General features: G+C 36.0%; 2 long non-coding RNA genes across 7 annotated transcripts; one reads left to right on the top strand and one right to left on the bottom strand.

The window, feature by feature from the left end:
- Positions 1 to 5,342: 5,342 nt before the first annotated feature.
- LOC131936366 (uncharacterized) lies at positions 5,343 to 7,974 on the bottom strand. 4 transcript variants are annotated; one of them, XR_009386055.1, is made up of 6 exons: positions 7,740 to 7,974; positions 7,515 to 7,600; positions 6,824 to 6,967; positions 6,121 to 6,233; positions 5,775 to 5,832; positions 5,343 to 5,536 (listed from the first exon to the last, which is right to left on the bottom strand). It is a non-coding gene; the product is annotated as an uncharacterized LOC131936366 (long non-coding RNA). The 4 variants fall into 4 exon arrangements; XR_009386056.1 differs by having other exon boundaries at positions 7,515 to 7,593; positions 7,740 to 7,972; XR_009386054.1 differs by having other exon boundaries at positions 7,515 to 7,963.
- Positions 7,975 to 8,143: 169 nt separating this feature from the next.
- On the top strand, positions 8,144 to 12,144 carry LOC131936367 (uncharacterized). 3 transcript variants are annotated; one of them, XR_009386058.1, is made up of 5 exons: positions 8,144 to 8,401; positions 9,161 to 9,304; positions 9,886 to 9,998; positions 10,940 to 10,997; positions 11,240 to 12,144. It is a non-coding gene; the product is annotated as an uncharacterized LOC131936367 (long non-coding RNA). The 3 variants fall into 3 exon arrangements; XR_009386059.1 differs by having other exon boundaries at positions 8,146 to 8,401; positions 9,161 to 9,256; XR_009386060.1 differs by having other exon boundaries at positions 8,148 to 8,401; positions 9,161 to 9,234.
- Positions 12,145 to 16,021: the final 3,877 nt, after the last annotated feature.

Here is a 16,021-nt window from a genome sequence, read left to right as displayed (position 1 = left end):
CCTTACTAAGCTGGAGTGTATTGGCTGTTTTCATGGAAGAAAATCAACTTTTTTTAGTATACGAAAAGTTTGCGAAAAACGACATGTTTGCAAATTGTCTTCCAGTTATTTTCCACAATTATTGTTCGATTGTGATAAAACTTTGCACACACATTCCCTGATGTAGTGGCTATGGTATGAACCAAAATCTTTTACCTAGGTGTTATACTTTTTTAGATATGTAGGGCTATGTTCTGCTGTTTTCTCAAAATTTTAGCACATTTTTCAAATTTGTGTCCTGGACAAACCATAATGGTTAGTAACATGAGACTGGTTCATACCATAGCCATACATGTCTTTTAGATGCATGGAAAGTGTTACAGCTGTGTACTTGATACTTTGGTTTAAATTAGTTCTACAGTTGGGGTCATTTTTTTTATATCGCGGATGACTTACATTTTAAAATTATTAAAAAAAAAATCTTTACTTCATACATAAACTTATTTCCTTACATTTGCCATATAATAGATTATGTAAGCTATACTGGTACCAAATTTGGCAACTGTAAGTCTAATAGTTTTTTTTTGGTAAATTTTTTAGTAAGGTAACCATGTTCTGGGTGTATCTGCCCCCTTAAATAGCAATTATTCTCATTCTAAATCTTTGGCTATCGAGTTTCATGGGTTTTTAAATTTAAGATTATGAACACATTGGCTTGACGAAAATGATTATATACACTTAAATACATACTAAAATTTACTTTTGTTAATAACCCTACACTATTTTATGCACACATACAAAAAAGAATATTTTAGCGGCAGTTACAACGTCAAAAAAAAAAAGGAAACTCCTTTATACTGAATAGTTCTACGTAACAACAAAAATGTAAAAATACATAGTCCTAGAGCACACTAACACATACATACGAAGATATGTGTGTGTGTAAGTAGGGTGTGAGGTGTGTAGACAGGCGGGGAAGGAAAGCAGTTTGGCAGGAATAACGGTAGGTAGGAAAGTAGGTAGGCAGGCAGCAGCGCAGGCAGGTTAGTAGATAGGTAGGTACATAGGCAGGGAGTTAGGTATGTAGGTAGGTGGGCGTAGGTAGGAAGGCGCCTCACTCGGTATAGTGAGCGATTATAGTAGCCCATCATATTCATAGCGTTTCGCAATTATTAAAACGAACAAAGGTACCATAGTACTCACGGAAAAAACCCGGGGAGCTAAATGGAACCCTGCCAGGGCGCCACCAAATCGAATTTTTTTTCGTAGAAACCACCACAGGGGTATTAGCATTAACTTCTCAAATTTGAATGACAAACGAATGAAATCTTTGATAATGCTTAAACAAACAAACCCACATATTCGTTTTTGGGGCGCGGGTTTGACCACACTGCCGCCTAGACGCACCAAGGCTCACTGTATGAAAGCCTTGAGTGTACGTTAATCAACCTCTGTAATAGTGAGGTAGAACACACATTGGCGACCGCCCATGTGTTAGAGACGCGTCCCTTGGCGCTCCAGGGAGCCACTGGTTATATTTCCGCAGGGGCGCCCCTAATTCGGTTTAATTATAAAATGTCGTGTGCCACCGTGTCCCTATTGTAGGGTGCTCTTTAAGGAGGCACTCTCTGTAGAGCCCGGGGCGCTAGCTGTCGCCATCTGCCAGGGCGCCGGCGGGCGCTCATTATTCTACTTAGTGAACATTTATAGTAGCCCATCTAAACCGTAGTGTCGCCCGAGGTGGGTCTTGGCCGCTCTGGGCCACTCAACCGCCGGGGAGCTGGCGGATGAACCTGGTGTAGTTTTATCACTGAATCTCAGAGGCGTAGCACCATTCCTGGCGCCTGGGGACAAATTTTCAATTTGGCGCCCCCCCCCTCCCACCGGAGACAAACTTTCAATTTGGCGCCCCCCCCCCCCCGTATTTTTTAAATATTTATAATGCAAAACTATTGCTAAAATGAGCTTTTAATTTTTTTCAACCATTTTGGCGCCCCTAGGGTTGGCGCCCGGGGACATATGTACCCCCCGCCCCCCTCGCTGTGCCTCTGCTGAATCTAGTATTACCTATGACCGCAATTGATGAGATAGCCCCTCTGGATTCCCCTCTAGATTCTGAGCTCATAATCGTATAATTAGAAAAATCGAACCCTCCCAGGGTGCCACACTTAAGAATTTTTTTCTTTCTCGAAACCCTTTTCACCAACTACCCAAAATTTTATGACTCTCGTACGAACAGTGTCAAATTGCATCTGGCTTTTATTTTTATGGAGAAAAATTGCATTGCTTCCTGTCAGAGACCCCAGATCGAATGGGGCGCCAAAAGGGGTAGACAATTTTTTAAAAAATCCTCATTCTTCAGTAAAATTTAAGAAAACAGATTTATACATGGCTGATATCCTCAATTATTTTATATAGGGGAGTGTATGTAGGGATGGGCGCCTTTTTGCCAGCGTTTGGATAGGGTTGGCACATAATTGATAGTTCGCCCCGGGCGCCGGAATAGGTTTCTACGCTTCTGCTTCCTGCTAGGGTGCCGCCCTGGCGAAATCTTTCCGGGGGGGGGGGGCGTGCGAACACTGTTAAAAGTATTTTTTTCTATATAAATTCCGTTTCGTTCGGGGGTGGGGGGGGGGTCGATAGACTTTCTTCGGGGGGTGGGGGGGCTCTGCGTCCCCCCCCCCCCCCCCCTCCGAATAGATTCCTGGAAAAAACTCTGTTCACAAAGTTTTATGGCGATCCGATGAAAAAGATGTAGTAATTCATATAGGACAAACAGATAAACATACTTTCATTTCTATACATATAAATAGATATATAGGGCCTACTTTAACTAGTGTCCGCATACTCGCACCCGGAAACTTAGTCACAATTTTCTTTGTTACATTTGAACCCTTTAGGTTAATCAATATTAACAAAATTGAACAAGATGCAACAAATACAATTAACCAAGAAATTGAACAAATAAAATTCACGTTATCTTTTTATTGTTTTTAGATATAGAGTAGTAACAGACTACCTACAGGTCCTAACTCGCGACGAGGTACACATTTGTATTAAAACACACATCTAAGACATTTTCCATTTAGGTGGGTTTTGCAGTACAGTGGTTTCTTAAGTCGTGGACAAGTGATTGCGCTTATCTCTGTTGAGTAGCTATGTATTCTGTCCTATATTAGACACTTTTGTAAATATCTGTCACAATATGGGCAAAGAGATGATATAACGATAGCTTATCTTTGCGGACGACGCTAAACTTTGGCATCGACACCACGGCCTACAAGTTCAAATTCGGTCCTTCAGAAATGTTTGAAGTCTCTAGATTAAAACTACTTTTCTCTTTTATGTGCCTACGGACCACATCACATGCATTTGTTCTGAAAGTCTAAAAACAGAGGCACAAATATATCGTCTAGACTTGTGAGGTCTACAGATTAGGTATTTTGGCAGTTATCTAAGCCCTTGCCTGTTCTGACTCAAAGCCCTATTCTTTCTCTATCGACGCCTTGCGTAACATGGGATTGGGTTTTTAAGGCGGCATAAAGCTTTATGTTGTTCCTTTTTGAGTACACTAGATTAAAAACTAACGTTTTCAGATGCCTAAAGATGTTTAACCACTAATTAATCAGAATAATGGGTCAAGATTTCAATTCTTGGTTTTGGGACACGTTAGTTGCCGGGGTTGAGCTAATGTCGATAGCATAAGGACTGTACCTTGATGCGGGCGTTTTATTTGTTGCCCATCGTAATAATTGAATGGTTGATGGGGCTTCTTCAAGGGTATGATTTGCCGTAATGTTAATGATATCATGCATGTGCGGCTTTTCTAAGAAGAAAATGCGTTTAAACACTTTTTAGTTATGCTTTTTTTAAATAGGCCTATATTTTACGACATCATAATCGTAATGAACAATAAAATGAATTTAAACAACTTTAGAATACGCCTGTTTCGGCTAACATGAATGTTATTCTTCAAACTAGTAATGTTAAACGTGTCTTTTTCGCATTTTCGACTTATAAGCAATACAGTAAATTCCGATAACGTCCATATGCATACAAGCAATGGCGTAGGCGAGGAGGGGTTTAATAGTGATTTAATAATGATACTTTCTTAACCCTCTACTGGACATCATGTTTGGTACCTTGCCCCCGGCAACTGGGTGGATTTGGATTACACCCAAGTTTTACTTCATAGTAAATGGCTTCAGTTTTAATTATTGGAGTTGGTAGCAACATTGACACAGTTGAAGGTATTCAGAACAAGGTGGCCAGGAGAAATCACATTAATTAGTATATAATTTACCATTACTAACAATAGGCCCTACTTAATTGTTTAATGTTGCTGGATATTAAGCCTGGTAGGTATTTATGTTTATTAATTTGTACAGAAACAAAAAAAGGATTCCCAAACAAAGTTTTATTTTTCAGAAATAAAGAAAATGATACAAATCAATAAAGAACAGTTTTCAAAAGAATTTGTATAAAAGTAATTATTATAAAATAAGAATATAGCATTGCATAGATAAAAATAAAATACTTGACACAAACAATATGAGGAATATTTTTTATCAGAGAAGAGAAAAATATATGATGTAGTTTGAAAATAATAATGTACAGAATGTAGCTTTTGCAGATTTAAATGAAAATTCTCATGCCTATATAATTTATTGAGTAAATGAAGCAAGGCCCAAAACCATAGGCTAAATAATATGCATGGGACAGGAATTGAAAACTACAAATTGCATATAGTGAAGGTTACCCTATTTATTGGCTATATCCACAGTAAAGATTTATGGCTTTACTACCTGCTTGTAAAATTGTTAAGGAAAAAGTAAAGTATTGTTAACTTTTTATGGCAGACCAACTACGGGCTGTGTTCTGGGAACATGTCATCTGTAAGGGGCATTGTTCTCGGCACATGTTGTCATTTTTTGTGTTCTCGGCACATGTTGCCATTTTGTGTGTTCTGGGAACATGTTGCCATTTTGTGTGTTCTGTGCACATAATGACATTTTGTGTGTTCTGGGAACATGTTGCCATTTTGTGAGTTCATGGAAGATGTTGACATTATTTGGCTGTGTTCTGGGAACATGTTGCCATTTTGTGAGTTCATGGAACATGTTGACATTATTTGGCTGTGTTCTGGGAACATGTTGCCATTTTGTGTGTTCTGGGAACATGTTGCCATTTTGTGTGTTCTGGGAACATGTTGACATTATGTGGCTGTGTTCTGGGAACATGTTTGTTTCATTTTTAAATATTATAATAAAACATTTTTAGAAATTCTATATTAGGAATTGTGTATATATATAAATTTATATATTTAATAAGACAATTTGATGAATTATAATAAAGAGCAAAAATGATTCAAATAAGTTTAGAAGTATTTGGCTTGCTGTCCTAACAGTGAACTGTATTGCGAGCTTGTTTCCCTAGTGATAACCCATGTTTTTTGTGCAACCCTTCCAATCAAGTATCCAGCTTTTTCTTGGCCTGTATCAAAATGCTGGTCAGACTTGCTTGACTTGTGTATCACAATATGATTTTGAATGTTTTTCTGTAAATGAAATAAAGGCAAAATATTTTGATACTTTCTTTTGTGGAACTTGCAAGAAAAATAAATTACAAATTTATATTACTATCTCTAATATTTCTTTACTATAACTAATTACTTTGAAAAGATAAAGCACTGAACATGATGAATAACAAGAAACAAACATTATCAGCAAAGATTATAGATTTAAAATTGTGTTCATTCATATTGAAGATTAATGAAGTAGACTATCAATATTTACCCTCTTGATGGCTGATACTTTGATTTGATGTCTTTACTTTAAGCTTACACATCAGTCTCTGTGTGGTAAAATATGAAATAATATGCTTCAATAAAACTGTTTCACTATATTAATTATATTAGATAAGTACATAGTTTTGAGCTCTATAACAATATGTGTTTCAATTATCATTCAAATATAATACCCTCTATGTTGTACAACTCACTGATTTATTAGAATTTAAAAAAAAGACAATAATTAATAAAATATTTTGGATTAAAATCCATTATATTTATTATAACATACAATGCTATCTCTTGCTATAATAATTACTTTAAAAAATGGGTTATGCCTATAGTACAGTTACCTGAGGATGAAACTAGGCACAGTGTATAGTCCACGGAGACTGATTAATATCCCTTGTAATTGAACATCAGTTGTAGTTATGAAATCAGGATGGCCAAACACACACTCATAGTCCTGAAAAGCAATTTACACATAGATTAGCAAGAATATTTCACAAATTATTAAATTAAAGCTAACCCCTATTTAGTGCAATCCATCAAAGTAGTAGCATTTTTGTTAAGTTGTAGACACAATACAAAGTAATGTTTGGTCTGTGATTTACATACTTTTATAAAATAGCAATCAAATTATATATATATATATATATATATATATATATATATATATATATATATATATATATATATATATATATTATATATATGTATATATATATTCATTGTAAATTTTAGCTATGTCTTGCTATTAAATTTATTTACTCGACTGATCTAAACTCACTTTATTTAAACATAATATAGTGGATAAGTATAGTGATTTTATTATTCAGCAATAAATAGCAGGCCTAAAAAAATTTAAATAGTAACGTTTGCGAATGAACACATTAAATTCTATGTATTTCCATTTCTATGTCTTTCCCAACTTGATGCATATTACTAACCAAGCATTAAACTATAGTCCTAAACCTGACTCTAATTACCATTTATTGGACAACCTGAACCTTTGCGATACCATGTTATAATATATTATTTTAAAAAAGAGCTTACCACTAATTAGTAAAATCAATTGTTTTTAGTATTAACTGAGCCGCATACTATCTGCTGCTATTGTCATCACCAGAAATCCAGTATGTTGGCAAAGATTAGTCTCTAAGTTCCCTGCAACCTCTTTCCTCTCGAGTGCGGAAAACACTGAAATCATTAATCATTATTTCATTATGCCTAATAGTTTAAAGGTACTATTAAAGTAGTACTAAATAGTACGAGTCTTAGTTACTATAGGTCTAATGATAATTATCATTGTGTATGCTTACATGCTTTAAGTTTTATGCACAATATTGGTATATAATATATAGTCTATAGTATATAGCCTAAGCTATAGAGTATTAAGGTCTATAAGCCTAAATATAACAGCAGCTTGAATAATGCTCATTATCATGCATTCACTATAAACTATAAAGATACTCAAATATTTCAATTTAATTAAATTATAACTAATAGGCCTAATAGTAAATAGGCTTTTTTCTTGTGGCAACAAATTTAAAGTATAGGGCAGTACAGTTATAGTATAGGCCTACTAGATTCTATATTTAAGTATGTGGGCTTTTCATTCCAATGCACCACAATAGATACCCCACATGATCAAGCTGGACCTCTGATCTAAAGATTTAATAATTGGGCCTAACAAACAGTGAAACTACAATAAAAATCATGTAAATTACTAATTTAACCTTCTTACCTCCGCTTCTCTAGAACTAGATTCCTATTCTATTTCCTTCAAACTTTCTTTTTATGCAGCCGTATGATTAGATTCTAGACTATAATCTAATAAACATGAAATAACTACTAACCAGAACACTAGATCTAAATTTCTATATTCTATGCAATATGTATTAAACCTATAGGCCTAATATTTATTTTAAATTCCTATGCGATGTGTCGTGAACTGTAGGTTTCATGTTACTTTTTTTAATGGCGGAAATCAGGTTAAAATTTCGTTTCCTTCCTTTTGTTATTCTATTTATAGATTCAAACTGCTTAGAGACGGAGCAATTATCATTGAGTTAGTTGGCTGATCCATACAGGAAGTGCGGGTATATCTATTTGTTACTCAGTGATCCGATCATTGACAGATACAGAGATAGCCATTCGCATGGGGTGCTCTCTCTCTCTCTCTCTCTCTCTCTCTCTCTCTCTCTCTCTCTCTCTCCGCAACCACCCCATGCGAATGGCTATCTCTGATTCTGTCATTGATCGGATCACTGAGTGACTCATTGATATAATAGCACTTCCTGTGTAGATCACATGACTAATTCAATGATCATAAGCCTATATAATTCGACTCCGACTCGGGGTATTTTAAATCTATAATCAGGAGCAACGAACGAAATTTCATCCTAATTTCCGCCATTTTGAAAAAAACAATTTAGCCTACATCTCACTACAAATCGCACAGGAATTAAAAACTTTTCTTTGATTTAACACAGATCCACTAGGCTACTCTGTGTAGTAATTACCGCATTTACATTAGTAGTAGCCTGTCTAATAAAATATAGCCTAATCCAAATAATGCCGCCTAAAAGAATGTTTGAAAAATATAGGGCATAGGGCCCTACAGAAGAGGAGGTAGGACATTTTAATTAATTAGAATATTTAGGCCCTTAAGAATACTATTGCAATTTAATTGATTAGTTACTAGAGAGTAGAGGAAAGTTTACTTGCTTTATATTTGCAAAGTGACTACTTGGAAGAAGATTTTTACTCCCCCCCACCGCTATCTCGCCAGCAGAATGATGCAAAATGCAATTAGTCTACCTAAATTTGGCTAAATAGTTGGGCTATGGACTTGATTTATTCTATTGTAGCAGCACCATGGGATCAAAATACGCTTTTAGCCTTATTACTCTGACAAAACTATCTGTACAGTCTGGTCGAGCAGTTGCACTTTAGAAGCGTAGTTAAAGTATAGTAGGCCTATACTATAACTGCCCTATAGGCCCTACTTTAAATTTGTTACCGCAAGAAAAAGGCCTATTTTACTATTTACTTAATTTACTATTACTAGTTAGAATTAAATTGAATTGAAATATTTGTTTATCTTTAAAGTTTATAGTGAATGCATGATAATGAGCATTATTCAAGCTGCTGTTATATTTAGGCTTATAGACCTTAATAGTATACTCTATACTCTATAGCTTAGACTATATACTATAGACTATATATTATATACCAATATTGTGGATAAAACTTAAAGCATGTAAGCATACACAATAATAATATTCATTAGACCTATAGTAACTAAGACTCGTACTATTTAGTACTACTTTAATACTACCTTTAAACTATTAGGCATAATGAAATAATGATTAGGCCTAATAATTTCAGTGTTTTCCGCACTCAAGAGGAAAGAGGCTGTAGGGAACTTAGAGACTAAACCTTACCAACATACTGGATTTCTGGTGATGATAATAGCAACAGATAGTATGCTGCTCAGTTAATACTAAAAACAATTGATTTTAATAATTAGTGGTAACCTCTTTTTTTAAATAATATATTATAACATGGTATCGCAAAGGTTCAGGTTTTCCAATAAATGGTAATTAGAGTCAGGGTTAGAAAGACATAGAAATTGAAATAAATAGAATTTAATGTGTTCATTCCCAAAGTTACTATTTAAAATTTTTTAGTCCTGCTTTTTACAGCTGAATAATAAAATCACTATACTTATCCACTATATTATGTTTAAATAAAGTGAGTTTAGATCAGTCGAGTAAATAAAATAAATTTAATAACAAGACATAGGCCTAACTAAAATTTACAATGAATATATATATATATATATATTTATATATATATATATATATATATATATATATATATATATATATATATATATATATATTTATTTATTTATTTATTTATTTATTTATTTATTTATTTAATTTGATTGCTATTTTATTAAAGTATATAAATCACAGAACAAACATTACTTTGTGTTGTGTCTACAACTTAACAAAAATACTACTACTTTGATGGATTGCACTAAATAGGGGTTAGCTTTAATAATTGGTGAGATATTCTTGCTAATCTATGTGTAAATTGCTTTTCAGGACTATGAGTGTGTGTTTGGCCATCCAGATTTCATAACTACAACTGATGTTCAATTACAATGGATATTAATCAGTCTCTGTGGACTATACACTGTGCCTAGCTTCATCCCCAGGTAACTGTACTGTAGGCATAATCCATTTTTAAAACGTTTTTCTTAACTCAGCTTCGCGTTTGTTTGTTTGTTTGGATGTTTGTTGTTAAAATTGACATCGAAAATTAGCCCACTTCTGATTGCTCTAGAGACCTGAAATTTGGCATGCATGCTACTTTCGCCTAACAATTTCAGATGCAATCATAAAAACTAGCAATTAGTGACCGTAATTAGCTTAATTTAATTACGCCCCAAGGACCATAAAATCGAGGACATGATTTCTAAAGATACCGACAAGACTGCAGTCCTATTGACACAGTTACTTTGGCCCCAATCGATGTGAGCGCGCTGGCCGTGATCGTATAGTGGTTAGTACTTCGCGTTGTGGCCGCGACAACCTAGGTTCGAATCCTGGTCGCTCAAGATTTTTAGTCCGTGTATTTATAAACACTTTTTTAAAAACCACGTTTTTCATGTGTAGCAACGGACTAAAAAGGAGAAAATAAAATACTTAAAAAAAAACTTTTTTAAAAACCACGTTTTTCTTGTGGACTAAAAAGTAGAAAATAACTATTTACATACATTTGATGACAAAAAACGTGGGTCGGGCAGATGGGTCGGGAAATTTGATGGTGAACGTACCCACGTTTTTTGTCACAAGAAAAACGTGGTTTTTTAAAAAGTTTTTTTTTAAGTATTTTATTTAAAGTAATTATTATAGCAAGAGATAACATTATATTTTTGTAATAAATATAATGGATTTTAAACCAAAATATTGTATTAATTATTGTCTTTTCTTAAATTCTAATAAATCAGTGAGTTGTACAACATAGCGGGTATTATATTTAAATGATAATTGAAACACATATTGTTGTAGACCTCAAAACTATGTACTTATCTAATGTAATTAATATACTTAAACAGTTTTATTGAAGCATATTATTTCATATTTTACCACACAGAGACTGATGTGTAAGCTTAAAGTAAAGACATCAAATCAAAGTATCAGCAATCAAGAGGGTAAATATTGATAGTCTACTTCATTAATCTTTTAATATGAATGAACAAAATTTTAAATCTATAATTATCTTTGCTGATCAATTTTGTTTCTTGTTATTCATCATGTTCAGTGCTTTATCTTTTGAAAGTAATTAGTTATAGTAAAGAAATAGTAGAGATAGTAATATTAATTTGTAATTTATTTCTCTTGTTAGTTCCACAAAAGAATGTATCATAATATTTTGCCTTTATTTCATTTACAGAAAAACATTCAAAATCATATTGTGATACACAAGTCAAGGAAGTCTATGACACAGGCTTATGATACAGGCCAAGAAAAAGCTGGATACTTGATTGGAAGGGTGGCACAAAAAAGATGGGTTATCACTAGGGAAACAAGCTCGGAATACAGTTCACTGTTGGGACATCAAGCCAAATACTTCTAAACTTATTTGAATCATTTTTGCTGTTTATTATAATTCATCCAATTGTCTTATAAAATATATAAATTTATATATATACACAATTCCTAATATAGAATTTCTAAAAATGTTTTATTATAATATTTAAAAATGAAACAAACATGTTCCCAGAACACAGCCACATAATGGCAACATGTTCCCAGAACACAGCCAAAATAATGTCAACATGTTCCCAGAACACACAAAATGTCATTATGTGCCCAGAAAACACAAAATGGCAACATGTTCCCAGAACACACAAAATGGCAACATGTGACGAGAAAACAAGAAATGACAACATGTGCCGAGAACAATTATCTTTACTGTGGTGGATATAGCCAATAAAATAGGGTAACCTTCATTATATGCAATTTGTAGTTTTCAATGCCTGTCCCATGCATATTATTTAGCCTAGTGTTTTGGGCCTTGCTTCATTTACTCAATAAATTATATAGGCATGAGAATTTTCATTTTAATCTGCAAAAGCTACATTCTGTACATTATTATTTTCAAACTACATCATGTATTTTTCTCTTCTCTGATAAAAAATATTCCTCATATTGTTTGTGTCAAGTATTTTATTTTTATCTATGCAATGCTATATTCTTATTTTATAATAATTACTTTTATACAAATTCTTTTGAAAACTGTTCTTTATTGATTTGTATTATTTTCTTTATTTCTGAAAAATAAAACTTTGTTTGGGAATCCTTTTTTTGTTTCTGTACAAATTAATAAACATAAATACCTACCAGGCTTAATATCCAGCAACATTAAACAGAGGCGTAGCGACCCTTCCCGGCGCCCGGTTACATACTTTCAATTTGGCGCCCCCTTGGGAGCAAATTTTCGATTTGCACCCCCCCTCGAACTTTTCATTAGCACCCCCCCCTCGAACTTTTCATTTGCACCCCCCTCAAACTTTCGATTTGCACCCCCCCTCGAACTTTTCATTTGCACCCCCCCCCCCCTCGAACTTTTCATTTGCACCCCCCCCCCCCCTCAAACTTTCGATTTGCACCCCCCCTCGAACTTTTCATTTGCACCCCCCCCCTCAAACTTTCAATTTTCCGTCTCCCCCCTAAGGTCGGCGCCCGGGGACATATGTCCCCCCCCCCCTCGCTACGCTACTGACATTAAACAATTAAGTAGGGCCTATTGTTAGTAATGGTAAATTTTATACTAATTAATGTGATTTCTATTGGCCACCTTGTTTTGAATACCTTCAACTGTGTCAATGTTGCTACCAACTCCAATTATTAAAACTGAAGCCATTTACTATGAAGTAAAACTTGGGTGTAATCCAAATCCACCCAGTTGTCGGGGGCAAGGTACCAAACATGATGTCCAGTAGAGGGTTAAGAAAGTATCATTATTAAATCACTATTAAACCCCTCCTCGCCTACGCCATTGCTTGTATGCATATGGACGTTATCGGAATTTACTGTATTGCTTATATTAAGTCGAACATGCGAAAAAGACACGTTTAACATTACTAGTTTGAAGAATAACATTCATGTTAGCCGAAACAGGTGTATTCTAAAGTTGTTTAAATTCTTTTTATAGTTCATTACGATTATGTTGTCGTAAAATATAGGCCTATTTTAAAAAAGCATAACTAAAAAGTGTTTTAACGCATTTTCTTCTTAGAAAAGCCTCACATGCATGATATCATTAACATTACGGCAAATCAAACCCTTGAAGAAGCCCCATCAACCATTCAATTATTTCGATGGGCAACAAATAAAACGCCCGCATCAAGGTACAGTCCTTATGCTATCGACATTAGCTCAACCCCGGCAACTAACGTGTCCCAAAACCAAGAAGTGAAATCTTGACCCATTATTCTGATTAAGTAGTGGTTAAACATCTGAAAACGTTAGTTTTTAATCTAGTGTACTCAAAAAGGAACAACATAAAGCTTTATGCCGCCTTAAAAACCCAATCCCATGTTACGCAAGGCGTCGATAGAGAAAGAATAAGGCTTTGAGTCAGAACAGGCAAAGGCTTAGATAACTGTGAAAATACATAATCTGTAGACCTCACAAGTCTAGACGATATATTTGTGCCTCTGTTTTTAGACTTTCAGAACAAATACATGTGATGTGGTCAGTAGGCACGTAAAAGAGAAAAGTAGTTTTAATCTAGAGACTTCACACATTTCTGAAGGACCGAATTTGAACTTGTAGGCCGTGGTGTCGATGCCAAAGTTTAGCGTCGTCCGCAAAGATAAGCTATCGTTACATCATCTCTATGCCCATATTGTGACAGATATTTACAAATGTGTCTAATATAGGACAGAATACATAGCTACTCAACAGCGATAAGCGCAATCACTTGTCCACGACTTAAGAAACCACTGTACTGCAAAACCCACCTAAATGGAAAATGTCTTAGATGTGTGTTTTAATACAAATGTGTACCTCGTCGCGAGTTAGGACCTGTAGGTAGTCTGTTACTACTCTATATCTAAAAACAATAAAAAGATAACGTGAATTTTACTTGTTCAATTTCTTGGTTAACTTTATTTGTTGCATCTTGTTCAATTTTGTTAATATTGATTAACCTAAAGGGTTCAAATGTAACAAAGAAAATTGTGACTAAGTTTCCGGGTGCGGGTATGCGGACACTAGTTAAAGTAGGCCCTATATATCTATTTATATTTATAGAAATGAAAGTGTTTATCTGTTTGTCCTATATGAATTACTACATCTTTTTCATCGGATCGCCATAAAACTTTGTGAACAGAGTTTTTTCCAGGAATCTATTCGGAGGGGGGGGGGGGGGGGGGGGGGAAGCAGAGCCCCCCACCCCCCGAAGAAAGTCTATTGACCCCCCACCCCCGAACGAAACGGAATTTATATAGAAAAAAAATATACTTTTTACAGTGTCCGCACGCTCCCCCCCCCCCGGAAAGATTTCGCCAGGGCGGATCCCTAGCAGGAAGCAGAGACGTAGCAACCTATTCCGGCGCCCGGGGCGAACTATCAATTATGTGCCAACCCTATACAAACGCTGGCAAAAAGGCGCCCCTCCCTACATACACTCCCCTATATAAAATAATTGAGGATATCAGTCATGTATAAATCTGTTTTCTTAAATTTTACTGATGAATGAGGATTTAAAAAAAATTGTCTAGACTACCCCTTTTGGCGCCCCAATCGATCTGGGGTCTCTGACAGGAAGCAATGCAATTTTTCTCCATAAAAATAAAAGCCAGATGCAATTTGACACTGTTCGTACGAGAGTCATAAAATATTGGGGAGTTGTTGAAAAGGGTTTCGAGAAAAAAAAAATTCTTAAGTGTGGCACCCTGGGAGGGTTCGATTTTTCTCATTATACGATTATGAGCTCAGAATCCAGAGGGGAATCCAGAGGGGCTATCTCATCAATTGCGGTCATAGGTAATACTAGATTCAGCAGAGGCGCAGCGAGGGGGGCGGGGGTACATATATCCCCGGGCGCCAACCCTAGGGGCGCCAAAATGGTTGGAAAAATGTAAAAGCTCATTTTAGCTATAGTTTTGCATTATAAATATTTAAAAAATACGGGGAGGGGGCGCCAAATTGAAAGTTTGTCTCCGGCGGGAGGGGGGGGGGCGCCAAATTGAAAATTTGTCCCCAGGCGCCAGGAATGGTGCTACGCCTCTGAGATTCAGTGATAAAACTACACCAGGTTCATCCGCCAGCTCCCCGGCGGTTGAGTGGCCCAGAGCGGCCAAGACCCATCTCGGGCGACACTACGGTTTAGATGGGCTACTATAAATGTTCACTAAGTAGAATAATGAGCGCCCGCCGGCGCCCTGGCAGTTGGTGACAGCGAGCGCCCCGGGCTCTACAGAGAGTGCCTCCTTAAAGAGCACCCTACAATAGGGACACGGTGGCACACGACATTTTATAATTAAACCGAATTAGGGGCGCCCCTGCGGAAATATAACCAGTGGCTCCCTGAAGCGCCAAGGGACGCGTCTCTAACACATGGGCGGTCGCCAATGTGTGTTCTACCTCACTATTACAGAGGTTGATTAACGTACACTCAAGGCTTTCATACAGTGAGCCTTGGTGCGTCTAGGCGGCAGTGTGGACAAACCCGCGCCCCAAAAACGAATATGTGGGTTTGTTTGTTTAAGCATTATCAAAGATTTCATTCGTTTGTCATTCAAATTTGAGAAGTTAATGCTAATACCCCTGTGGTGGTTTCTACGAAAAAAAATTCGATTTGGTGGCGCCCTGGCAGGGTTCCATTTAGCTCCCCGGGTTTTCCCGTGAGTACTATGGTACCTTTGTTCGTTTTAATAATTGCGAAACGCTATGAATATGATGGGCTACTATAATCGCTCACTATACCGAGTGAGGCGCCTTCCTACCTACGCCCACCTACCTACATACCTAACTCCCTGCCTACGTACCTACCTATCTACTAACCTGCCTGCGCTGCTGCCTGCCTACCTACTTTCCTACCTACCGTTATTCCTGCCAAACTGCTTTCCTTCTACCCCGCCTGTCTACACACCTCACATCCTACTTACACACACATATCTTCGTATGTATATATGTGTGTGTTAGTGTGCTCTAGGACTATGTA

The sequence above is a fragment of the Physella acuta genome, unplaced genomic scaffold (genome assembly GCF_028476545.2).
Source record: "Physella acuta isolate Inbredline_101_S28 unplaced genomic scaffold, ASM2847654v3 ptg000176l, whole genome shotgun sequence".
In the NCBI taxonomy this organism is placed as follows: Eukaryota; Metazoa; Mollusca; class Gastropoda; family Physidae; genus Physella; species Physella acuta.
The sequence above is the reverse complement of the archived record's forward strand: the minus strand, read 5'-3'. Positions and strand labels throughout refer to the sequence as shown.